Source organism: Lissotriton vulgaris, chromosome 1_1 (assembly GCF_964263255.1).
Source record: "Lissotriton vulgaris chromosome 1_1, aLisVul1.2, whole genome shotgun sequence".
Taxonomy (NCBI): Eukaryota; Metazoa; Chordata; class Amphibia; order Caudata; family Salamandridae; genus Lissotriton; species Lissotriton vulgaris.
Window position 1 is genome coordinate 200,711,369 of NC_141685.1, and position 24,141 is coordinate 200,735,509.

The 24,141-nt window shown below is 49.6% G+C and overlaps 24 non-coding genes across 24 annotated transcripts; 8 read left to right on the forward strand and 16 right to left on the reverse strand.

The window, feature by feature from the left end:
• Positions 1-144: 144 nt before the first annotated feature.
• Positions 145-218, reverse strand: TRNAN-GUU (transfer RNA asparagine (anticodon GUU)). Its single transcript has one exon. It is a non-coding gene; the product is annotated as a tRNA-Asn (tRNA).
• A 1,158-nt stretch (positions 219-1,376) lies between these two features.
• TRNAG-GCC (transfer RNA glycine (anticodon GCC)) lies at positions 1,377-1,447 on the forward strand. Its single transcript has one exon. It is a non-coding gene; the product is annotated as a tRNA-Gly (tRNA).
• Positions 1,448-1,518: 71 nt separating this feature from the next.
• TRNAW-CCA (transfer RNA tryptophan (anticodon CCA)) lies at positions 1,519-1,590 on the reverse strand. The gene has a single exon. It is a non-coding gene; the product is annotated as a tRNA-Trp (tRNA).
• A 236-nt stretch (positions 1,591-1,826) lies between these two features.
• On the reverse strand, positions 1,827-1,900 carry TRNAN-GUU (transfer RNA asparagine (anticodon GUU)). The gene has a single exon. It is a non-coding gene; the product is annotated as a tRNA-Asn (tRNA).
• A 1,145-nt stretch (positions 1,901-3,045) lies between these two features.
• On the forward strand, positions 3,046-3,116 carry TRNAG-GCC (transfer RNA glycine (anticodon GCC)). The gene has a single exon. It is a non-coding gene; the product is annotated as a tRNA-Gly (tRNA).
• Positions 3,117-3,187: 71 nt separating this feature from the next.
• Positions 3,188-3,259, reverse strand: TRNAW-CCA (transfer RNA tryptophan (anticodon CCA)). Its single transcript has one exon. It is a non-coding gene; the product is annotated as a tRNA-Trp (tRNA).
• Positions 3,260-3,495: 236 nt separating this feature from the next.
• Positions 3,496-3,569, reverse strand: TRNAN-GUU (transfer RNA asparagine (anticodon GUU)). Its single transcript has one exon. It is a non-coding gene; the product is annotated as a tRNA-Asn (tRNA).
• An 11,902-nt stretch (positions 3,570-15,471) lies between these two features.
• TRNAG-GCC (transfer RNA glycine (anticodon GCC)) lies at positions 15,472-15,542 on the forward strand. The gene has a single exon. It is a non-coding gene; the product is annotated as a tRNA-Gly (tRNA).
• A 71-nt stretch (positions 15,543-15,613) lies between these two features.
• On the reverse strand, positions 15,614-15,685 carry TRNAW-CCA (transfer RNA tryptophan (anticodon CCA)). The gene has a single exon. It is a non-coding gene; the product is annotated as a tRNA-Trp (tRNA).
• A 228-nt stretch (positions 15,686-15,913) lies between these two features.
• TRNAN-GUU (transfer RNA asparagine (anticodon GUU)) lies at positions 15,914-15,987 on the reverse strand. The gene has a single exon. It is a non-coding gene; the product is annotated as a tRNA-Asn (tRNA).
• A 1,145-nt stretch (positions 15,988-17,132) lies between these two features.
• TRNAG-GCC (transfer RNA glycine (anticodon GCC)) lies at positions 17,133-17,203 on the forward strand. The gene has a single exon. It is a non-coding gene; the product is annotated as a tRNA-Gly (tRNA).
• Positions 17,204-17,274: 71 nt separating this feature from the next.
• TRNAW-CCA (transfer RNA tryptophan (anticodon CCA)) lies at positions 17,275-17,346 on the reverse strand. Its single transcript has one exon. It is a non-coding gene; the product is annotated as a tRNA-Trp (tRNA).
• Positions 17,347-17,574: 228 nt separating this feature from the next.
• TRNAN-GUU (transfer RNA asparagine (anticodon GUU)) lies at positions 17,575-17,648 on the reverse strand. The gene has a single exon. It is a non-coding gene; the product is annotated as a tRNA-Asn (tRNA).
• Positions 17,649-18,793: 1,145 nt separating this feature from the next.
• Positions 18,794-18,864, forward strand: TRNAG-GCC (transfer RNA glycine (anticodon GCC)). The gene has a single exon. It is a non-coding gene; the product is annotated as a tRNA-Gly (tRNA).
• Positions 18,865-18,935: 71 nt separating this feature from the next.
• TRNAW-CCA (transfer RNA tryptophan (anticodon CCA)) lies at positions 18,936-19,007 on the reverse strand. Its single transcript has one exon. It is a non-coding gene; the product is annotated as a tRNA-Trp (tRNA).
• A 236-nt stretch (positions 19,008-19,243) lies between these two features.
• TRNAN-GUU (transfer RNA asparagine (anticodon GUU)) lies at positions 19,244-19,317 on the reverse strand. Its single transcript has one exon. It is a non-coding gene; the product is annotated as a tRNA-Asn (tRNA).
• A 1,145-nt stretch (positions 19,318-20,462) lies between these two features.
• On the forward strand, positions 20,463-20,533 carry TRNAG-GCC (transfer RNA glycine (anticodon GCC)). The gene has a single exon. It is a non-coding gene; the product is annotated as a tRNA-Gly (tRNA).
• A 71-nt stretch (positions 20,534-20,604) lies between these two features.
• Positions 20,605-20,676, reverse strand: TRNAW-CCA (transfer RNA tryptophan (anticodon CCA)). The gene has a single exon. It is a non-coding gene; the product is annotated as a tRNA-Trp (tRNA).
• A 228-nt stretch (positions 20,677-20,904) lies between these two features.
• TRNAN-GUU (transfer RNA asparagine (anticodon GUU)) lies at positions 20,905-20,977 on the reverse strand. The gene has a single exon. It is a non-coding gene; the product is annotated as a tRNA-Asn (tRNA).
• Positions 20,978-22,122: 1,145 nt separating this feature from the next.
• Positions 22,123-22,193, forward strand: TRNAG-GCC (transfer RNA glycine (anticodon GCC)). The gene has a single exon. It is a non-coding gene; the product is annotated as a tRNA-Gly (tRNA).
• Positions 22,194-22,264: 71 nt separating this feature from the next.
• TRNAW-CCA (transfer RNA tryptophan (anticodon CCA)) lies at positions 22,265-22,336 on the reverse strand. The gene has a single exon. It is a non-coding gene; the product is annotated as a tRNA-Trp (tRNA).
• Positions 22,337-22,572: 236 nt separating this feature from the next.
• Positions 22,573-22,646, reverse strand: TRNAN-GUU (transfer RNA asparagine (anticodon GUU)). The gene has a single exon. It is a non-coding gene; the product is annotated as a tRNA-Asn (tRNA).
• A 1,161-nt stretch (positions 22,647-23,807) lies between these two features.
• On the forward strand, positions 23,808-23,878 carry TRNAG-GCC (transfer RNA glycine (anticodon GCC)). Its single transcript has one exon. It is a non-coding gene; the product is annotated as a tRNA-Gly (tRNA).
• A 71-nt stretch (positions 23,879-23,949) lies between these two features.
• TRNAW-CCA (transfer RNA tryptophan (anticodon CCA)) lies at positions 23,950-24,021 on the reverse strand. The gene has a single exon. It is a non-coding gene; the product is annotated as a tRNA-Trp (tRNA).
• Positions 24,022-24,141: the final 120 nt, after the last annotated feature.

Consider the following 24,141-nt stretch of genomic DNA (forward strand, 5'->3'; position numbering starts at 1 on the left):
GGCTTGGCCTTTTGTTTTCTATCCTAATTATTGAAATTGACTGCAGGTGCAGTGAGAACGCTGAGGATTGAACTATTCAGGGAAAGGATCGCACGCAGGAAAGAGCAAAGGTACGTATCTGTGTTTCATGCAGACAAAAGGCTACGTCCCTGGGTGGGCTTGAACCACCAACCTTTCGGTTAACAGCCGAACGCGCTAACCGATTGCGCCACAGAGACTATTGACTGTATACATTTCCTGAGACTCAATATATGTCTTGACATGTGTGCGCCTGCCTGGAGCTTGTATTATATAAGGCGTCTTTATGCCATACAGCATTTGTCATTTGCTTAGTGTCTTGTTACTGTTGTAATTTATGATGTGTAGACTACTGTCTAATGGTGTTAGAGCCAGTATTACTACCGGTCACAGTGCATGAGACTCATACATGACTTTTCTCTTTGCCTGCTTAGCGTAGCTGCCTGCTCCTCTGTTTGCGTGCTACCAGCCCGTGAGGCGTGTGTCTTGCCCATCCCATCTTCACTGTGTTATGTTGGACTTGTCTTCTCTGTGAGCAGAGTCTCCTTCCCAGAGCAGGTGCTTTCTCTGAACTCTTGGCTTGTAAGACTGCTGGGAAAGGCCCTCCCTAGCCCCTCAGTCAGATAGATACATTTACCTGCAGAGCTCAGCTTGGGAGAAAGAGATTAGGCAGAGAGCACATAGGGGAAGGCCCACAGAGCACACTTTATTTTACATAAAAGCTCGGGCTTGTGGGAGGACAGGGACATGAGGGTTCTCATGGAAAGAAATCCCAGGAGTATTGATGGCTAGGCCCTGAAACACAATCCCGGAATGGCCAGGCACAAGATGCCTCTGCAATAGGCCTGACCCTAGGCTTCCGGAGGTCTTGATCTCCAGAGGCTCCAGTGATCTAAGCCCGACCAGGGCTGTGCCCGACCAGGGCGCGTTGGGATGGCGTTAGGGACGCGTAAAGGGGCGCAGGGCGCAGAACTCTGCCCGTTTCACCCCAGCATTTTGGGAAGGACACAGAATCTGGCAAAGCCAGTGGGAAGGATTTTCCAGGAGGAGAGTTCAGTGACATGATCTGAAACACAATAGTGCTGGTGATCTGGCGGGTGCATTCTGTGAGCCACTTCTGTCAGGAGCAGCCTGCCATCATGCCCTGATAACCACAACTCTAGTACCAAGCCAGTGACCTCAGCAAATGCAAAGACATTATTACTTATAGTCTCCTGCATCTGATTCTTGCCATCATCATGTGAAACGTTGGCGTTATCATGTCTGCTGCGCACACTTTGTTCATATGTGTACAATTTAAGTGTGTGAACCTGACCACTGTCTTGGACAGAGCTCTTGCTGTGAACACACCATGTGAAGCATTGGTGGTTCAGTGGTAGAATTCTCGCCTGCCACGCGGGAGGCCCGGGTTCGATTCCCGGCCAATGCAAGGTTGCTTTCTTTTGACTTTGTTTTCGAAATGATATATATGAACTCAGTGGGGAATAAAATGTTAAGCAGTGACCCCGACGTGATTTGAACACGCAACCTTCTGATCTGGAGTCAGACGCGCTACCGTTGCGCCACGAGGTCCTTACACTTGCAGCCTTCGATGCCAGATGAACAAATGCTGTGGGCCTTTTGACTTATTTTCCTCTGCTTATATGCCTACGGTTGTATTACAGGGCTTGGCCTTTTGTTTTCTATCCTAATTATTGAAATTGACTGCAGGTGCAGTGAGAACGCTGAGGATTGAACTATTCAGGGAAAGGATCGCACGCAGGAAAGAGCAAAGGTACGTATCTGTGTTTCATGCAGACAAAAGGCTACGTCCCTGGGTGGGCTTGAACCACCAACCTTTCGGTTAACAGCCGAACGCGCTAACCGATTGCGCCACAGAGACTATTGACTGTATACATTTCCTGAGACTCAATATATGTCTTGACATGTGTGCGCCTGCCTGGAGCTTGTATTATATAAGGCGTCTTTATGCCATACAGCATTTGTCATTTGCTTAGTGTCTTGTTACTGTTGTAATTTATGATGTGTAGACTACTGTCTAATGGTGTTAGAGCCAGTATTACTACCGGTCACAGTGCATGAGACTCATACATGACTTTTCTCTTTGCCTGCTTAGCGTAGCTCCCTGCTCCTCTGTTTGCGTGCTACCAGTCCGTGAGGCGTGTGTCTTGCCCATCCCATCTTCACTGTGTTATGTTGGACTTGTCTTCTCTGTGAGCAGAGTCTCCTTGCCAGAGCAGGTGCTTTCTCTGAACTCTTGGCTTGTAAGACTGCTGGGAAAGGCCCTCCCTAGCCCCTCAGTCAGATAGATACATTTACCTGCAGAGCTCAGCTTGGGAGAAAGAGATTAGGCAGAGAGCACATAGGGGAAGGCCCACAGAGCACACTTTATTTTACATAAAAGCTCGGGCTTGTGGGAGGACAGGGACATGAGGGTTCTCCTGGAAAGAAATCCCAGGAGTATTGATGGCTAGGCCCTGAAACACAACAATCCCGGAATGGCCAGGCACAAGATGCCTCTGCAATAGGCCTGACCCTAGGCTTCCGGAGTTCTTGATCTCCAGAGGCCCCAGTGATCTAAGCCCGACCAGGGCGCGTTGGGATGGCATTAGGGACGCGTAAAGGGGCGCAGGGCGCAGAACTCTGCCCGTTTCACCCCAGCATTTTGGGGAGGACACAGAATCTGGCAAAGCCAGTGGGAAGGATTTTCCAGGAGGAGAGTTCAGTGACATGATCTGAAACACAATAGTGCTGGTGATCTGGCGGGTGCATTCTGTGAGCCACTTCTGTCAGGAGCAGCCTGCCATCATGCCCTGATAACCACAACTCTAGTACCAAGCCAGTGACCTCAGCAAATGCAAAGACATTATTACTTATAGTCTCCTGCATCTGATTCTTGCCATCATCATGTGAAACGTTGGCGTTATCATGTCTGCTGCGCACACTTTGTTCATATGTGTACAATTTAAGTGTGTGAACCTGACCACTGTCTTGGACAGAGCTCTTGCTGTGAACACACCATGTGAAGCATTGGTGGTTCAGTGGTAGAATTCTCGCCTGCCACGCGGGAGGCCTGGGTTCGATTCCCGGCCAATGCAAGGTTGCTTTCTTTTGACTTTGTTTTCGAAATGATATATATGAACTCAGTGGGGAATAAAATGGTAAGCAGTGACCCCGACGTGATTTGAACACGCAACCTTCTGATCTGGAGTCAGACGCGCTACCGTTGCGCCACGAGGTCCTTACACTTGCAGCCTTCGATGCCAGATGAACAAATGCTGTGGGCCTTTTGACTTATTTTCCTCTGCTTATATGCCTACGGTTGTATTACAGGGCTTGGCCTTTTGTTTTCTATCCTAATTATTGAAATTGACTGCAGGTGCAGTGAGAACGCTGAGGATTGAACTATTCAGGGAAAGGATCGCACGCAGGAAAGAGCAAAGGTACGTATCTGTGTTTCATGCAGACAAAAGGCTACGTCCCTGGGTGGGCATGAACCACCAACCTTTCGGTTAACAGCCGAACGCGCTAACCGATTGCGCCGCAGAGACTATTGACTGTATACATTTCCTGAGACTCAATATATGTCTTGACATGTGTGCGCCTGCCTGGAGCTTGTATTATATAAGGCGTCTTTATGCCATACAGCATTTGTCATTTGCTTAGTGTCTTGTTACTGTTGTAATTTATGATGTGTAGACTACTGTCTAATGGTGTTAGAGCCAGTATTACTACCGGTCACAGTGCATGAGACTCATACATGACTTTTCTCTTTGCCTGCTTAGCGTAGCTCCCTGCTCCTCTGTTTGCGTGCTACCAGCCCGTGAGGCGTGTGTCTTGCCCATCCCATCTTCACTGTGTTATGTTGGACTTGTCTTCTCTGTGAGCAGAGTCTCCTTCCCAGAGCAGGTGCTTTCTCTGAACTCTTGTCTTGTAAGACTGCTGGGAAAGGCCCTCCCTAGCCCCTCAGTCAGATAGATACATTTACCTGCAGAGCTCAGCTTGGGAGAAAGAGATTAGGCAGAGAGCACATAGGGGAAGGCCCACAGAGCACACTTTATTTTACATAAAAGCTCGGGCTTGTGGGAGGACAGGGACATGAGGGTTCTCATGGAAAGAAATCCCAGGAGTATTGATGGCTAGGCCCTGAAACACAACAATCCCGGAATGGCCAGGCACAAGATGCCTCTGCAATAGGCCTGACCCTAGGCTTCCGGAGTTCTTGATCTCCAGAGGCTCCAGTGATCTAAGCCCGACCAGGGCTGTGCCCGACCAGGGCGCGTTGGGATGGCGTTAGGGACGCGTAAAGGGGCGCAGGGCGCAGAACTCTGCCCGCGTTACCCCAGCATTTTGGGGAGGACACAGAATCTGGCAAAGCCAGTGGGAAGGATTTTCCAGGAGGAGAGTTCAGTGACATGATCTGAAACACAATAGTGCTGGTGATCTGGCGGGTGCATTCTGTGAGCCACTTCTGTCAGGAGCAGCCTGCCATCATGCCCTGATAACCACAACTCTAGTACCAAGCCAGTGACCTCAGCAAATGCAAAGACATTATTACTTATAGTCTCCTGCATCTGATTCTTGCCATCATCATGTGAAACGTTGGCGTTATCATGTCTGCTGCGCACACTTTGTTCATATGTGTAGGAGAGTAGGGTCTGCTATCCTATGGTCACCCCAATTTTTGCTTTTTGCTTCACTGGTTTTCGACTTACTGAGGCTGTGGGCCTGCTAATCAGACCCCCAGCCTGCTGTTCTCTCTCTAAATCTGTAATACATGTGCTATAGGTACATACCACAATTGGAAATGGACTCCTTGTCAGCCCCTGTACCATGCACTATAGGTGCCCAGGGCATAGGTGCCACCAAGGCCTACCAGGGGCTGAAGCATAGCTTTTGCCACCCCTGGCTGGTTCTTAAATTGACACAACTGGCTGATCACTCAGCTGGGGCAAGTGGGTGTAATCACCCCTTGCTTAGATATAGTATACCTATATCTAAACCTATATCTGGACACATATATAGCCTGTAAGCCACTCCTATGGAAGGCCTCATCAATCCTGGAGGCAGAGTGCGTGGTTTTATGTGAGATGGTGCTCTGGCGTGAGCTGAGCCTGTCTGCAGCTGTCGGGAACAACTCCCTAAGCTGATCCGGGATAATGCCATACCATATACTCTTAAGCGCATTATAATCCTCGCGGTTATATAGCAACTTTGGTTTGGCTTTATCAAAACATGTCGTGTAAGGTGTCATACGAATTGGAATACTATCCCCTCGCCAGTTCTGGCGACGGGGATAGCATTCCACCCTTCTAGAGGGAGAAGACATGTTACTTTACTGAAACGCGGTTGATTTAAAATGAGCCTCAGATCCACAAAATGGATGCCCCTGCCACAGACACGGGTCTGACCTCCTGCTGCTGACCGAAACCCGGCAGAGGAGGCCTGGACAAAGAGTTTCCTGTCACAGGGCGGTGTCAAACCACCCCAGACAGGAGATAGTGGATTGGAGTAGGGAGGTTTCAATGAAACCAGACACTGCCTGGGGAGCACAAGGCTGCCCCTTGCAGGATCCGGCCAAACCGGTTCTGGGGCCTCCCAGCCCCTGTCCCAGCGCGGCCAGGATCAAAGGAGAGGGGTGTAACCACCCCCTTCCTGGGTCCCACCCATAGGAGGGGACCTAGCAGGATGTCCAACCCCCTAGATTCGAATAAGAGGGGGAGCAGTCCCAACGGACCTCAGATCATCCTGAAGAAACATAAGAAACGAAATCTGGACCCTTCGACTTTCTACACGACGTGAGAAGACTGAAGAATCTCCCTTGTGGTCAAGGAGTGACCACCCTGTGCAAACAGGCCCCATCCAGCCCTCGACCCTTGCTTTGTTGCAGTTCCCGCCGGAACTCGAGCGACAGAGATCGACGAGATCAAGCTCGCCTGCCTTCTACCTGCCCGATCCACAGTCCCTGCAGAGCTGAGACCCGTGGAGGCGACCGGAAGCGTGGGGCACGCCATCTTGAAAAGGCCACGAGACGCTGACCGTGCGGCCCACGAGTGACCCTCGAAGCTGTACACCGGGGTTTGAGAAGCCCCAGCCCCGAGCTCCACTTGCACCAAAGCTCACCCCTCCACACTCGCTGAGTGCTGCGTGGGGCCCTTCTGCTTGTGTGCGCTCGACGCGTTGGCCCGGTCACTTGCCAGCTGGCTTGTGGCCCCTGTGCCGACGAACTTCGAAATACGACTTGCTTTTCTGGTTGCTCCAGATCTGCACCAGCTCCTGTGAAAAGGAGCACCCACTCTGACCCTCCTGGTTCGAGTGATAAGCAATCTCCCGGTTCCGCGTGGATTGCTTTTGCCAAGTGCTGTTTGCTACAATCTTCAAGCCGACGGTGCTGACGGCGAGAGCCTACGTGGGACAGATCGTGACCTGCTCCTGGACGTCGCAGATGCCCCAGAGCCCACGTGACAGCGGAGAGAAGCCTATCGACAACCGCCTGATTGCGCCCGACATTGCCTGGTTCCGTCCTGGTTCCACCCTGGTCACTGCTGAGTGACCCAGACTCTGTCCCCTCTGCTTTCAGGTACTTTTCTACATCGATCCACCCTTGGATCGCACCGGACACTTCTGCTTCACAGCGCCTGCAGCTGCAACAGCTCCAAGCACCCAGAACCTGCGTGACAGAACCCGACGCCACCTCGACCCTGTGCACCCACGGCCTGTGGGTGAGGTAACTTTGCAACGCCGGTGTCTTTACACTGGTACACACCTCTAGGGTCTGTGTCTAAAGTTTTGTGTTCCTAGGTTCAGCGGAAGTATCTTTTTATTCACTTTAACTGACTTTTACGCACCATTGACAGTGCATTGGTGCGCGCTGCACTTTCCGTGCTGCATCCGTCTCCTGTGGGCTACTCCCGACTTCTTCATTGCTTGTCCTGACTGCTCCCAGCGAATCTCTAGGCCCTAGGCCTAACCATTGTTCGTAAAGTGTTACTTATACCACTTTTTTGATATATGGTCTGAGTGGCCCCCCGCCCTCAGCCATAATTGTGCCAACTTTCTATGTGTAACAGTGCTTTTGATTTAACGCTTGTGCCCCTTTCCTCATAAAGAGTACTGGGGAGTAATTTAGTAATAAATACATATATTTTTATAATATATACTTGTGTGGTGTCCTTTCATTTGATTACAGGATTGTATGTGGTAAAACAAGCTCGCTTAACACGACCTCTTAAGTTAAGCCTTTAAGGCTGCTTAGTCCATGCTACCACTAGGATAGCTTGTCTACAAGGTTGACTTACAACCTGACATCTTTGGGGTTTGTTTGGACTGATAACCAGTGGTTCCAGAATTGGAAACACTACCTATCAGGCCAACTTCTCACATTGGTGTGCAGCGGTGCGGATTTGAGCTTGCTGTTTGTTTTACCATTGCAATCTTTATCAAATTGAAAGATCACATCAAGTACCTCTAGGTACATATAAATCAAAAGCTTAGCATATTAAGTTCTACTGAACTTAGTAGTTGTAGATTAAAGGGATTAGCACACCCTGACTACAACTCACTAGCAAGGTACAGTAGGAAACCACTTAGTGTAGGTAAGTGCACCACTTACACCTCACTAGCAGTCATGTCTGATACAGGTAGAGCCTCAGGCTCTGCTCCTGTAGAAGTTGATCCTATAGGGACAACATCCAGATATGACAACCTTAGCCACAAAGACCTGAGTGCCTTGTGCACAGCCAGGGGGCTAAAAAAGGGCAGAGGCCCTACCATTCCTTCCCTAATAGCTCTCCTAGAAAAGGATGACCTAGACAAGGCGATTCAGACTCCCTTAGAAACAGAGGAAGGGATAAACTCCCCTGAGAATGAGGATCTTCAAGATGATGTAGTGGAGGAGGAAGAAGAAGAGGAAGGCTCTGATGTAGATGAGCCTGAAGATCAGGATCAGGTGGGAAACCAGGTACAGGTTGCCAGGCTTAACCAGGCCAACTTGGACCTACATGGGAATGGAGGGGGCCAGCACCACTCCAGATCTCATAACCAAATTCTCCCAGGTAATAGAAGGGAGAGATCTCTGTCAAGGGACTCTCACCTTTCTAGTGCCTCAAGAGAATCTCAAAGAGGGATGACTCCCTCCCAGAGAAAAGAGCATAGGGCCAGGATGAGGGCTGTCCAACTCCAAATAGAAAGGGAAGAGGTAGCCTTGGCTCAAGCTAAACTTGCTTTAGCAAGAGAGAAAAAATTGTGTGGCTTAGATGCCACTGGTGGCAGCAAAGTTCCTAAAGAAAAAGACAGGGCCTATGACAATAGAAACCTGACAAAAATTGTGCCCCCCTACAAGGAAGGGGATGATATCCACAAATGGATGACTGCTCTTGAGAGGGCCTGCATGGTACAGCAGGTCCCTGAGGATCAGTGGGCAGCAATTTTATGGTACTCCTTTTCTGAGAAAGGGAGGGACAGGCTCCTCACTGTTAGACCTGAGGATGCCAAAAACTACTCTGTTCTGAAGAGTGCTCTTATTGAAGGGTTTGGCCTAACCACTGAGCAATACAGGTTGTTGTTCAGAGACACCCAAAAAGCACAGACTCAGGACTGGACTGATTTTGTAGATTGTGCCACTAAGGCTCTGGAGGGTTGGCTGCAGGGAAGTAAAGTTTCAGACTATACAGGATTGTACAATCTTATGATGAGAGAACAGATCCTTAATAACTGTCAGAACCAGCTGTTGCATCAATACCTTGTTGACTCTGATTTTACCTCTCCCCAAGAATTGGGAAAGAAGGCAGACAAATGGGTCAGAACAAGGATTAAGCAGAAAAACCAGAACCAAGGTGACCAGAAGAAAACAGACCAGAAGGGTGGGAATCAGAAAGATAAAGAAAAGGACCAGAAGTCTTCAGGCCCCCAAACTAGCAATAAGGAGGGGGGTTCCCAAAATGGAAACAAGAAAAAGAAGAATGATGGCCCAAAGAAACCTTGGTGTAATACCTGCAAATCAGTTTCACACTGGGGCAGTGAATGCACTAAGAAAAATCCAGTCCCCACCACTGCAGCTCCTAAAGCAACTGCACCCCCTAGTACAGTCAGCAGTGGTGGTACACAGCCAAAGGGTTTAGTAGGGTTGACCCTGGGTACTGAGGTGGAATCTGGCCTAGTCAGAATCCCCACACAGGCAGTTCTCCTATATGATGTGGACATATCTTTGCCCACTGCAGTAAGCCCCAGTAACCTGGGCAAATATAGGCAGACTCCCTTAATTAATGAGAAACTGGCTCAGGCCTACAGGGACACTTGTGCCAGTGTCACAATGGTGGCACCTGGCTTTGTGGACCCTGGACAAATTGTACTAGGTGAAAGTTACCTAGTGACCAATGCAAGCAACTCCACTACTTCCCATAGTGTGGCTGTTGTGAACTTCTCCTGGGGAGGGGTAGATGGCCTAAAGAAAGTTGTTGTGAGTGCAGACCTCCCAGTAGACTGTCTGTTAGGCAATGATCTTGAAAGCTCAGTTTGGTCAGAAGTGGAGTACAGGACTCATGCAGAAATGCTAGGGATTTCAGCTCATGTCCTTGCAGTGACAAGGTCTCAGGCTAAGAAGTGCCTTCCTGAACCAGTGGTGGATCTTGAAACAATAGACCAACCACAACCCAAGAGAAGGAGCAATAGGGTTAAGGCTGTGCCTTCCCACTTGCCCCAGGTTGAGGATCAGGTTTCACAGGAAACTGATTCTGCAGTCCAAGAGGAGACTGTCTCTGAGGAGCTTGAACCTGATCAGGTTGAGTTTCTGGGGACAGGGGGACCCTCAAGGGCAGACCTGGGGCAGGCCCAATTAGATTGCCCTTCACTTGAACCCCTCAGACAGCAAGCTGCTGCTGAGGCTGCAGGGAATGCTCAAGGTACCCATAAGGTGTATTGGGATGAAGGACTCCTTTATTCAGAGGCTAGAGACCCCAAGCCTGGCACCACCAGGAGGTTGGTTATACCTTTGAAGTTTAGGGGCTTCCTTCTTACCTTGGCCCATGATATTCCCCTTGCAGGACACTTAGGCCAGAATAAGACTTGGGACAGGCTTGTTCCACACTTTCACTGGCCTCACATGTCAGAAAATGTCAAGGAGTTTTGTCGCTCCTGTGTCACTTGCCAAGCCAGTGGTAAGTCAGGTGGCACAACAAAGGCCCCCCTGATACCACTACCTGTGGTGGGGGTACCCTTTGAAAGAGTTGGAATAGACATTGTGGGTCCCATGGATCCTCAAACAGCATCTGGGCACAGATTTATACTGGTGGTAGTGGATCATGCCACCAGGTACCCAGAAGCAATTCCCCTGAGGACCACCACAGCTCCTGTGGTGGCAAAAGCCCTCATTGCAGTTTTCTCAAGAGTGGGCTTTCCAAAGGAGGTTCTTTCAGACAGAGGTACCAACTTCATGTCTGGATACTTAAAAGCAATGTGGAAAGAGTGTGGAGTAAACTATAAGTTTACCACACCCTACCATCCACAGTGCAATGGGCTTGTGGAAAGGTTCAACAAGACCCTAAAGGGAATGATAAAAGGGTTACCAGAGAAGCTTAGGCGGAAATGGGACATCCTTTTACCCTGCTTGCTCTTTGCTTACAGAGAGGTCCCACAGAAGGGGGTTGGCTACAGCCCTTTTGAACTTTTGTTTGGCCACCCTGTAAGAGGTCCATTGAGTTTGGTGAAGGAAGGATGGGAGTTACCTCTCAAAAAGCCTAAACTAGACATTGTGGATTATGTACTTGGTCTCCGCTCCAGGATGGCTGAATACATGGAGAGAGCATCCAAAAACCTGGAGGCCAGTCAGGAATTACAGAAAGCCTGGCATGACCAAAAGGCTGTTCTGGTTGAGTACCAGCCAGGGCAGAAGGTGTGGGTGTTGGACCCAGTGGGGCCAGCAGCTCTCCAGGACCAATGGACTGGACCCTACCCTATCATTGAAAAGAAGGGAGAAGTCACCTACCTGGTTGACTTTGGCACCCCTAGGAGCCCCCACAGGGTGCTCCATGTCAATCGTTTGAAAGCATTTGTTGACAGGGAGGACATGAGTCTCCTCATGGCCACAGATGGGGAACAGGAGGAAGAGAGTGACCCTCTCCCAGACCTGCTTTCCCAGAACCCTGATGATGGTTCAGTTGATGGAGTAGCCTTGGCAGGCAGCCTCACTGAGCAGCAACAGGTGGACTGCAAACAAGTGTTGCAGGCCCACAGACAATTGTTTTCACTCACACCCAGTCAGACTAACTGGTGCACCCATGAGGTGGATACTGGTGACAATCTGCCTGTGAAGAATAAAATCTACAGGCAACCTGACCATGTCAGGGATTGTATAAAGGCTGAGGTGCAAAAGATGTTGGAGCTTGGAGTGATTGAGCCATCAGAGAGCCCATGGGCTAGCCCAGTGGTCCTTGTGCCAAAACCTCATACCAAAGATGGGAAGAGAGAAATGAGGTTTTGTGTGGACTACAGAGGTCTCAATGCTGTCACTAGGACAGATGCTCATCCCATTCCAAGAGCAGATGAGCTCATTGATAAATTGGCTTCTGCCAAGTTTCTGAGCACATTTGATTTGACAGCTGGCTACTGGCAAATCAGACTAGCTGAGGAGTCAAAAGCCAAAACAGCATTCTCTACCCCTAGTGGGCATTATCAGTTTGTGGTAATGCCCTTTGGTTTGAAGAATGCACCTGCCACTTTCCAAAGGTTGGTGAACCAAGTCCTTGCTGGGTTGGATGACTTTTGCGCAGCATATCTAGATGATATTGCTGTCTTTAGCTCCACCTGGGAGGATCACCTGATCCACCTGAAGAAGGTTCTGGAGGCCCTGCAAAAGGCAGGCCTGACTATCAAGGCTACTAAGTGCCAGATAGGGCAGAGCAAGGTTGTGTACTTGGGCCACCTAGTAGGTGGGGGTCAAGTTCAACCACTGGAGAGCAAGATCCAGACCATACAGGACTGGACTCCTCCAACTACCCAGACACAAGTCAGAGCCTTCTTGGGCCTGACTGGGTATTACAGAAAATTTGTAAAGAACTATGGGTCCATTGTGACACCATTGAATGACTTGACATCCAAGAAGATGCCCAAAAAGGTTCAGTGGACAGTTAGCTGTCAAAAGGCATTTGATGACCTGAAGAAGGCCATGTGCTCTGCACCTATCCTGAAGAGTCCTGACTACTCCAAACAGTTCATTGTACAGACAGATGCTTCTGAGTTGGGGGTGGGAGCTGTGCTTTCACAACTTAATCAAGATGGTCAAGACCAGCCCATTGCTTTTATTAGCAGAAGGCTGACCCCCAGGGAGAAACGTTGGTCAGCTATTGAGAGGGAGGCCTTTGCTGTGGTTTGGGCCCTGAAGAAGTTGAGGCCATACTTGTTTGGTACTCACTTCCTAATTCAGACAGACCATAAGCCCCTCTTGTGGCTAAATCAGATGAAGGGTGAAAATCCCAAACTGCTCAGGTGGTCCATTTCCCTACAGGGGATGGACTTTACAGTGGAGCACCGCCCAGGGACTGACCATGGTAATGCAGATGGTCTCTCCAGGTACTTCCACTTAGAACATGAAGACTTATCTGGTCAAGGTTAAGTTTAATGTCCCTGCGTTTGGGGGGGGGTTATGTAGGAGAGTAGGGTCTGCTATCCTATGGTCACCCCAATTTTTGCTTTTTGCTTCACTGGTTTTCGACTTACTGAGGCTGTGGGCCTGCTAATCAGACCCCCAGCCTGCTGTTCTCTCTCTAAATCTGTAATACATGTGCTATAGGTACATACCACAATTGGAAATGGACTCCTTGTCAGCCCCTGTACCATGCACTATAGGTGCCCAGGGCATAGGTGCCACCAAGGCCTACCAGGGGCTGAAGCATAGCTTTTGCCACCCCTGGCTGGTTCTTAAATTGACACAACTGGCTGATCACTCAGCTGGGGCAAGTGGGTGTAATCACCCCTTGCTTAGATATAGTATACCTATATCTAAACCTATATCTGGACACATATATAGCCTGTAAGCCACTCCTATGGAAGGCCTCATCAATCCTGGAGGCAGAGTGCGTGGTTTTATGTGAGATGGTGCTCTGGCGTGAGCTGAGCCTGTCTGCAGCTGTCGGGAACAACTCCCTAAGCTGATCCGGGATAATGCCATACCATATACTCTTAAGCGCATTATAATCCTCGCGGTTATATAGCAACTTTGGTTTGGCTTTATCAAAACATGTCGTGTAAGGTGTCATACGAATTGGAATACTATCCCCTCGCCAGTTCTGGCGACGGGGATAGCATTCCACCCTTCTAGAGGGAGAAGACATGTTACTTTACTGAAACGCGGTTGATTTAAAATGAGCCTCAGATCCACAAAATGGATGCCCCTGCCACAGACACGGGTCTGACCTCCTGCTGCTGACCGAAACCCGGCAGAGGAGGCCTGGACAAAGAGTTTCCTGTCACAGGGCGGTGTCAAACCACCCCAGACAGGAGATAGTGGATTGGAGTAGGGAGGTTTCAATGAAACCAGACACTGCCTGGGGAGCACAAGGCTGCCCCTTGCAGGATCCGGCCAAACCGGTTCTGGGGCCTCCCAGCCCCTGTCCCAGCGCGGCCAGGATCAAAGGAGAGGGGTGTAACCACCCCCTTCCTGGGTCCCACCCATAGGAGGGGACCTAGCAGGATGTCCAACCCCCTAGATTCGAATAAGAGGGGGAGCAGTCCCAACGGACCTCAGATCATCCTGAAGAAACATAAGAAACGAAATCTGGACCCTTCGACTTTCTACACGACGTGAGAAGACTGAAGAATCTCCCTTGTGGTCAAGGAGTGACCACCCTGTGCAAACAGGCACCATCCAGCCCTCGACCCTTGCTTTGTTGCAGTTCCCGCCGGAACTCGAGCGACAGAGATCGACGAGATCAAGCTCGCCTGCCTTCTACCTGCCCGATCCACAGTCCCTGCAGAGCTGAGACCCGTGGAGGCGACCGGAAGCGTGGGGCACGCCATCTTGAAAAGGCCACGAGACGCTGACCGTGCGGCCCACGAGTGACCCTCGAAGCTGTACACCGGGGTTTGAGAAGCCCCAGCCCCGAGCTCCACTTGCACCAAAGCTCACCCCTCCACACTCGCTGAGTGCTGCGTGGGGCCCTTCTGCTTGTGTGCGCTCGACGCGTTGGCCCGGTCACTTGCCAGCTGGCTTGTGGCCCCTGTGCCGACGAACTTCGAAATACGACTTGCTTTTCTGGTTGCTCCAGATCTGCACCAGCTCCTGTGAAAAGGAGCACCCACTCTGACCCTCCTGGTTCGAGTGATAAGCAATCTCCCGGTTCCGCGTGGATTGCTTTTGCCAAGTGCTGTTTGCTACAATCTTCAAGCCGACGGTGCTGACGGCGAGAGCCTACGTGGGACAGATCGTGACCTGCTCCTGGACGTCGCAGATGCCCCAGAGCCCACGTGACAGCGGAGAGAAGCCTATCGACAACCGCCTGATTGCGCCCGACATTGCCTGGTTCCGTCCTGGTTCCACCCTGGTCACTGCTGAGTGACCCAGACTCTGTCCCCTCTGCTTTCAGGTACTTTTCTACATCGATCCACCCTTGGATCGCACCGGACACTTCTGCTTCACAGCGCCTGCAGCTGCAACAGCTCCAAGCACCCAGAACCTGCGTGACAGAACCCGACGCCACCTCGACCCTGTGCACCCACGGCCTGTGGGTGAGGTAACTTTGCAACGCCGGTGTCTTTACACTGGTACACACCTCTAGGGTCTGTGTCTAAAGTTTTGTGTTCCTAGGTTCAGCGGAAGTATCTTTTTATTCACTTTAACTGACTTTTACGCACCATTGACAGTGCATTGGTGCGCGCTGCACTTTCCGTGCTGCATCCGTCTCCTGTGGGCTACTCCCGACTTCTTCATTGCTTGTCCTGACTGCTCCCAGCGAATCTCTAGGCCCTAGGCCTAACCATTGTTCGTAAAGTGTTACTTATACCACTTTTTTGATATATGGTCTGAGTGGCCCCCCGCCCTCAGCCATAATTGTGCCAACTTTCTATGTGTAACAGTGCTTTTGATTTAACGCTTGTGCCCCTTTCCTCATAAAGAGTACTGGGGAGTAATTTAGTAATAAATACATATATTTTTATAATATATACTTGTGTGGTGTCCTTTCATTTGATTACAGGATTGTATGTGGTAAAACAAGCTCGCTTAACACGACCTCTTAAGTTAAGCCTTTAAGGCTGCTTAGTCCATGCTACCACTAGGATAGCTTGTCTACAAGGTTGACTTACAACCTGACATCTTTGGGGTTTGTTTGGACTGATAACCAGTGGTTCCAGAATTGGAAACACTACCTATCAGGCCAACTTCTCACAATATGTGTACAATTTAAGTGTGTGAACCTGACCACTGTCTTGGACAGAGCTCTGCCTATGAACACACCATGTGAAGCATTGGTGGTTCAGTGGTAGAATTCTCGCCTGCCACGCGGGAGGCCCGGGTTCGATTCCCGGCCAATGCAAGGTTGCTTTCTTTTGACTTTGTTTTCGAAATGATATATATATACTCAGTGGGGAATAAAATGGTAAGCAGTGACCCCGACGTGATTTGAACACGCAACCTTCTGATCTGGAGTCAGACGCGCTACCGTTGCGCCACGAGGTCCTTACACTTGCAGCCTTCGATGCCAGATGAACAAATGCTGTGGGCCTTTTGACTTATTTTCCTCTGCTTATATGCCTACGGTTGTATTACAGGGCTTGGCCTTTTGTTTTCTATCCTAATTATTGAAATTGACTGCAGGTGCAGTGAGAACGCTGAGGATTGAACTATTCAGGGAAAGGATCGCACGCAGGAAAGAGCAAATCTGTGTTTCATGCAGACAAAAGGCAACGTCCCTGGGTGGGCTTGAACCACCAACCTTTCGGTTAACAGCCGAACGCGCTAACCGATTGCGCCACAGAGACTATTGACTGTATACATTTCCTGAGACTCAATATATGTCTTGACATGTGTGCGCCTGCTTGGAGCTTGTATTATATAAGGCGTCTTTATGCCATACAGCATTTGTCATTTGCTTAGTGTCTTGTTACTGTTGTAATTTATGATGTGTAGACTACTGTCTAATGGTGTTAGAGCCAGTATTACTACCGGTCACAGTGCATGAGACTCATACATGACTTTTCTCTTTGCCTGCTTAGCGTAGCTCCCTGCTCCTCTGTTTGCGTGCTACCAGCCAGTGAGGCGTGTGTCTTGCCCATCCCATCTTCACTGTGTTATGTTGGACTTGTCTTCTCTGTGAGCAGAGTCTCCTTCCCAGAGCAGGTGCTTTCTCTGAACTCTTGGCTTGTAAGACTGCTGGGAAAGGCCCTCCCTAGCCCCTCAGTCAGATAGATACATTTACCTGCAGAGCTCAGCTTGGGAGAAAGAGATTAGGCAGAGAGCACATAGGGGAAGGCCCACAGAGCACACTTTATTTTACATAAAAGCTCGGGCTTGTGGGAGGACAGGGACATGAGGGTTCTCCTGGAAAGAAATCCCAGGAGTATTGATGGCTAGGCCCTGAAACACAACAATCCCGGAATGGCCAGGCACAAGATGCCTCTGCAATAGGCCTGACCCTAGGCTTCCGGAGTTCTTGATCTCCAGAGGCTCCAGTGATCTAAGCCCGACCAGGGCGCGTTGGGATGGCATTAGGGACGCGTAAAGGGGCGCAGGGCGCAGAACTCTGCCCGTTTCACCCCAGCATTTTGGGGAGGACACAGAATCTGGCAAAGCCAGTGGGAAGGATTTTCCAGGAGGAGAGTTCAGTGACATGATCTGAAACACAATAGTGCTGGTGATCTGGCGGGTGCATTCTGTGAGCCACTTCTGTCAGGAGCAGCCTGCCATCATGCCCTGATAACCACAACTCTAGTACCAAGCCAGTGACCTCAGCAAATGCAAAGACATTATTACTTATAGTCTCCTGCATCTGATTCTTGCCATCATCATGTGAAACGTTGGCGTTATCATGTCTGCTGCGCACACTTTGTTCATATGTGTACAATTTAAGTGTGTGAACCTGACCACTGTCTTGGACAGAGCTCTTGCTGTGAACACACCATGTGAAGCATTGGTGGTTCAGTGGTAGAATTCTTGCCTGCCACGCGGGAGGCCCGGGTTCGATTCCCGGCCAATGCAAGGTTGCTTTCTTTTGACTTTGTTTTCGAAATGATATATATGAACTCAGTGGGGAATAAAATGGTAAGCAGTGACCCCGACGTGATTTGAACACGCAACCTTCTGATCTGGAGTCAGACGCGCTACCGTTGCGCCACGAGGTCCTTACACTTGCAGCCTTCGATGCAAGATGATCAAATGCTGTGGGCCTTTTGACTTATTTTCCTCTGCTTATATGCCTACGGTTGTATTACAGGGCTTGGCCTTTTGTTTTCTATCCTAATTATTGAAATTGACTGCAGGTGCAGTGAGAACGCTGAGGATTGAACTATTCAGGGAAAGGATCGCACGCAGGAAAGAGCAAATCTGTGTTTCATGCAGACAAAAGGCAACGTCCCTGGGTGGGCTTGAACCACCAACCTTTCGGTTAACAGCCGAACGCGCTAACCGATTGCGCCACAGAGACTATCGACTGTATACATTTCCTGAGACTCAATATATGTCTTGACATGTGTGCGCCTGCTGGGAGCTTGTATTATATAAGGCGTCTTTATGCCATACAGCATTTGTCATTTGCTTAGTGTCTTGTTACTGTTGTAATTTATGATGTGTAGACTACTGTCTAATGGTGTTAGAGCCAGTATTACTACCGGTCACAGTGCATGAGACTCATACATGACTTTTCTCTTTGCCTGCTTAGCGTAGCTCCCTGCTCCTCTGTTTGCGTGCTACCAGCCTGTGAGGCGTGTGTCTTGCCCATCCCATCTTCACTGTGTTATGTTGGACTTGTCTTCTCTGTGAGCAGAGTCTCCTTCCCAGAGCAGGTGCTTTCTCTGAACTCTTGGCTTGTAAGACTGCTGGGAAAGGCCCTCCCTAGCCCCTCAGTCAGATAGATACATTTACCTGCAGAGCTCAGCTTGGGAGAAAGAGATTAGGCAGAGAGCACATAGGGGAAGGCCCACAGAGCACACTTTATTTTACATAAAAGCTCGGGCTTGTGGGAGGACAGGGACATGAGGGTTCTCCTGGAAAGAAATCCCAGGAGTATTGATGGCTAGGCCCTGAAACACAACAATCCCGGAATGGCCAGGCACAAGATGCCTCTGCAATAGGCCTGACCCTAGGCTTCCGGAGTTCTTGATCTCCAGAGGCTCCAGTGATCTAAGCCCGACCAGGGCGCGTTGGGATGGCATTAGGGACGCGTAAAGGGGCGCAGGGCGCAGAACTCTGCCCGTTTCACCCCAGCATTTTGGGGAGTACACAGAATCTGGCAAAGCCAGTGGGAAGGATTTTCCAGGAGGAGAGTTCAGTGACATGATCTGAAACACAATAGTGCTGGTTATCTGGCGGGTGCATTCTGTGAGCCACTTCTGTCAGGAGCAGCCTGCCATCATGCCCTGATAACCACAACTCTAGTACCAAGCCACTGACCTCAGCAAATGCAAAGACATTATTACTTATAGTCTCCTGCATCTGATTCTTGCCATCATCATGTGAAACGTTGGCGTTATCATGTCTGCTGCGCACACTTTGTTCATATGTGTACAATTTAAGTGTGTGAACCTGACCACTGTCTTGGACAGAGCTCTTGCTGTGAACACACCATGTGAAGCATTGGTGGGTCAGTGGTAGAATTATCGCCTGCCACGCGGGAGGCCCGGGTTCGATTCCCGGCCAATGCAAGGTTGCTTTCTTTTGACTTTGTTTTCGAAATGATATATATGAACTCAGTGGGGGATAAAATGGTAAGCAGTGACCCTGACGTGATTTGAACACGCAACCTTCTGATCTGGAGTCAGACGCGCTACCGTTGCGCCACGAGGTCCTTACACTTGCAGCCTTCGATGCCAGATGAACAAATGCTGTGGGCCTTTTGACTTATTTTCCTCTGCTTATATGCCTACGGTTGTATTACAGGGCTTGGCCTTTTGTTTTCTATCCTAATTATTGAAATTGACTGCAGGTGCAGTGAGAACGCTGAGGATTGAACTATTCAGGGAAAGGATCGCACGCACGAAAGAGCAAAGGTACGTATCTGTGTTTCATGCAGACAAAAGGCTACGTCCCTGGGTGGGCTTGAACCACCAACCTTTCGGTTAACAGCCGAACGCGCTAACCGATTGCGCCACAGAGACTATTGACTGTATACATTTCATGAGACTCAATATATGTCTTGACATGTGTGCGCCTGCCTGGAGCTTGTATTATATAAGGCGTCTTTATGCCATACAGCATTTGTCATTTGCTTAGTGTCTTGTTACTGTTGTAATTTATGATGTGTAGACTACTGTCTAATGGTGTTAGAGCCAGTATTACTACCGGTCACAGTGCATGAGACTCATACATGACTTTTCTCTTTGCCTGCTTAGCGTAGCTCCCTGCTCCTCTGTTTGCGTGCTACCAGCCCGTGAGGCGTGTGTCTTGCCCATCCCATCTTCACTGTGTTATGTTGGACTTGTCTTCTCTGTGAGCAGAGTCTCCTTCCCAGAGCAGGTGCTTTCTCTGAACTCTTGGCTTGTAAGACTGCTGGGAAAGGCCCTCCCTAGCCCCTCAGTCAGATAGCTACATTTACCTGCAGAGCTCAGCTTGGGAGAAAGAGATTAGGCAGAGAGCACATAGGGGAAGGCCCACAGAGCACACTTTATTTTACATAAATGCTCGGGCTTGTGGGAGGACAGGGACATGAGGGTTCTCATGGAAAGAAATCCCAGGAGTATTGATGGCTAGGCCCTGAAACACAACAATCCCGGAATGGCCAGGCACAAGATGCCTCTGCAATAGGCCTGACCCTAGGCTTCCGGAGTTCTTGATCTCCAGAGGCTCCAGTGATCTAAGCCCGACCAGGGCGCGTTGGGATGGCATTAGGGACGCGTAAAGGGGCGCAGGGCGCAGAACTCTGCCCGTTTCACCCCAGCATTTTGGGGAGGACACAGAATCTGGCAAAGCCAGTGGGAAGGATTTTCCAGGAGGAGAGTTCAGTGACATGATCTGAAACACAATAGTGCTGGTGATCTGGCGGGTGCATTCTGTGAGCCACTTCTGTCAGGAGCAGCCTGCCATCATGCCCTGATAACCACAACTCTAGTACCAAGCCAGTGACCTCAGCAAATGCAAAGACATTATTACTTATAGTCTCCTGCATCTGATTCTTGCCATCATCATGTGAAACGTTGGCGTTATCATGTCTGCTGCGCACACTTTGTTCATATGTGTACAATTTAAGTGTGTGAACCTGACCACTGTCTTGGACAGAGCTCTTGCTGTGAACACACCATGTGAAGCATTGGTGGTTCAGTGGTAGAATTCTCGCCTGCCACGCGGGAGGCCCGGGTTCGATTCCCGGCCAATGCAAGGTTGCTTTCTTTTGACTTTGTTTTCGAAATGATATATATGAACTCAGTGGGGAATAAAATGGTAAGCAGTGACCCCGACGTGATTTGAACACGCAACCTTCTGATCTGGAGTCAGACGCGCTACCGTTGCGCCACGAGGTCCATACACTTGCAGCCTTCGATGCCAGATGATCAAATGCTGTGGGCCTTTTGACTTATTTTCCTCTGCTTATATGCCTACGGTTGTATTACAGGGCTTGGCCTTTTGTTTTCTATCCTAATTATTGAAATTGACTGCAGGTGCAGTGAGAACGCTGAGGATTGAACTATTCAGGGAAAGGATCGCACGCAGGAAAGAGCAAATCTGTGTTTCATGCAGACAAAAGGCAACGTCCCTGGGTGGGCTTGAACCACCAACCTTTCGGTTAACAGCCGAACGCCTAACCGATTGCGCCACAGAGACTATTGACTGTATACATTTCCTGAGACTCAATATATGTTTTGACATGTGTGCGCCTGCTTGGAGCTTGTATTATATAAGGCGTCTTTATGCCATACAGCATTTGTCATTTGCTTAGTGTCTTGTTACTGTTGTAATTTATGATGTGTAGACTACTGTCTAATGGTGTTAGAGCCAGTATTACTACCGGTCACAGTGCATGAGACTCATACATGACTTTTCTCTTTGCCTGCTTAGCGTAGCTCCCTGCTCCTCTGTTTGCGTGCTACCAGCCCGTGAGGCGTGTGTCTTGCCCATCCCATCTTCACTGTGTTATGTTGGACTTGTCTTCTCTGTGAGCAGAGTCTCCTTCCCAGAGCAGGTGCTTTCTCTGAACTCTTGGCTTGTAAGACTGCTGGGAAAGGCCCTCCCTAGCCCCTCAGTCAGATAGATACATTTACCTGCAGAGCTCAGCTTGGGAGAAAGAGATTAGGCAGAGAGCACATAGGGGAAGGCCCACAGAGCACACTTTATTTTACATAAAAGCTCGGGCTTGTGGGAGGACAGGGACATGAGGGTTCTCCTGGAAAGAAATCCCAGGAGTATTGATGGCTAGGCCCTGAAACACAACAATCCCGGAATGGCCAGGCACAAGATTCCTCTGCAATAGGCCTGACCCTAGGCTTCCGGAGTTCTTGATCTCCAGAGGCTCCAGTGATCTAAGCCCGACCAGGGCGCGTTGGGATGGCATTAGGGACGCATAAAGGGGCGCAGGGCGCAGAACTCTGCCCGTTTCACCCCAGCATTTTGGGGAGGACACAGAATCTGGCAAAGCCAGTGGGAAGGATTTTCCAGGAGGAGAGTTCAGTGACATGATCTGAAACACAATAGTGCTGGTGATCTGGCGGGTGCATTCTGTGAGCCACTTCTGTCAGGAGCAGCCTGCCATCATGCCCTGATAACCACAACTCTAGTACCAAGCCAGTGACCTCAGCAAATGCAAAGACATTATTACTTATAGTCTCCTGCATCTGATTCTTGCCATCATCATGTGAAACGTTGGCGTTATCATGTCTGCTGCGCACACTTTGTTCATATGTGTACAATTTAAGTGTGTGAACCTGACCACTGTCTTGGACAGAGCTCTTGCTGTGAACACACCATGTGAAGCATTGGTGGTTCAGTGGTAGAATTCTCGCCTGCCACGCGGGAGGCCCGGGTTCGATTCCCGGCCAATGCAAGGTTGCTTTCTTTTGACTTTGTTTTCGAAATGATATATATGAACTCAGTGGGGAATAAAATGGTAAGCAGTGACCCCGACGTGATTTGAACACGCAACCTTCTGATCTGGAGTCAGACGCGCTACCGTTGCGCCACGAGGTCCTTACACTTTCAGCCTTCGATGCCAGATGAACAAATGCTGTGGGCCTTTTGACTTATTTTCCTCTGCTTATATGCCTACGGTTGTATTACAGGGCTTGGCCTTTTGTTTTCTATCCTAATTATTGAAATTGACTGCAGGTGCAGTGAGAACGCTGAGGATTGAACTATTCAGGGAAAGGATCGCACGCAGGAAAGAGCAAAGGTACGTATCTGTGTTTCATGCAGACAAAAGGCTACGTCCCTGGGTGGGCTTGAACCACCAACCTTTCGGTTAACAGCCGAACTCGCTAACCGATTGCGCCACAGAGACTATTGACTGTATACATTTCCTGAGACTCAATATATGTCTTGACATGTGTGCGCCTGCCTGGAGCTTGTATTATATAAGGCGTCTTTATGCCATACAGCATTTGTCATTTGCTTAGTGTCTTGTTACTGTTGTAATATATGATGTGTAGACTACTGTCTAATGGTGTTAGAGCCAGTATTACTACCGGTCACAGTGCATGAGACTCATACATGACTTTTCTCTTTGCCTGCTTAGCGTAGCTCCCTGCTCCTCTGTTTGCGTGCTACCAGCCCGTGAGGCGTGTGTCTTGCCCATCCCATCTTCACTGTGTTATGTTGGACTTGTCTTCTCTGTGAGCAGAGTCTCCTTCCCAGAGCAGGTGCTTTCTCTGAACTCTTGGCTTGTAAGACTGCTGGGAAAGGCCCTCCCTAGCCCCTCAGTCAGATAGATACATTTACCTGCAGAGCTCAGCTTGGGAGAAAGAGATTAGGCAGAGAGCACATAGGGGAAGGCCCACAGAGCACACTTTATTTTACATAAAAGCTCGGGCTTGTGGGAGGACAGGGACATGAGGGTTCTCATGGAAAGAAATCCCAGGAGTATTGATGGCTAGGCCCTGAAACACAACAATCCCGGAATGGCCAGGCACAAGATGCCTCTGCAATAGGCCTGACCCTAGGCTTCCGGAGTTCTTGATCTCCAGAGGCTCCAGTGATCTAAGCCCGACCAGGGCTGTGCCCGACCAGGGCGCGTTGGGATGGCGTTAGGGACGCGTAAAGGGGCGCAGGGCGCAGAACTCTGCCCGTTTCACCCCAGCATTTTGGGGAGGACACAGAATCTGGCAAAGCCAGTGGGAAGGATTTTCCAGGAGGAGAGTTCAGTGACATGATCTGAAACACAATAGTGCTGGTGATCTGGCGGGTGCATTCTGTGAGCCACTTCTGTCAGGAGCAGCCTGCCATCATGCCCTGATAACCACAACTCTAGTACCAAGCCAGTGACCTCAGCAAATGCAAAGACATTATTACTTATAGTCTCCTGCATCTGATTCTTGCCATCATCATGTGAAACGTTGGCGTTATCATGTCTTCTGCGCACACTTTGTTCATATGTGTACAATTTAAGTGTGTGAACCTGACCACTGTCTTGGACAGAGCTATTGCTGTGAACACACCATGTGAAGCATTGGTGGTTCAGTGGTAGAATTCTCGCCTGCCACGCGGGAGGCCCGGGTTCGATTCCCGGCCAATGCAAGGTTGCTTTCTTTTGACTTTGTTTTCGAAATGATATATATGAACTCAGTGGGGAATAAAATGGTAAGCAGTGACCCCGACGTGATTTGAACACGCAACCTTTTGATCTGGAGTCAGACGCGCTACCGTTGCGCCACGAGGTCCATACACTTGCAGCCTTCGATGCCAGATGATCAAATGCTGTGGGCCTTTTGACTTATTTTCCTCTGCTTATATGCCTACGGTTGTATTACAGGGCTTGGCCTTTTGTTTTCTATCCTAAT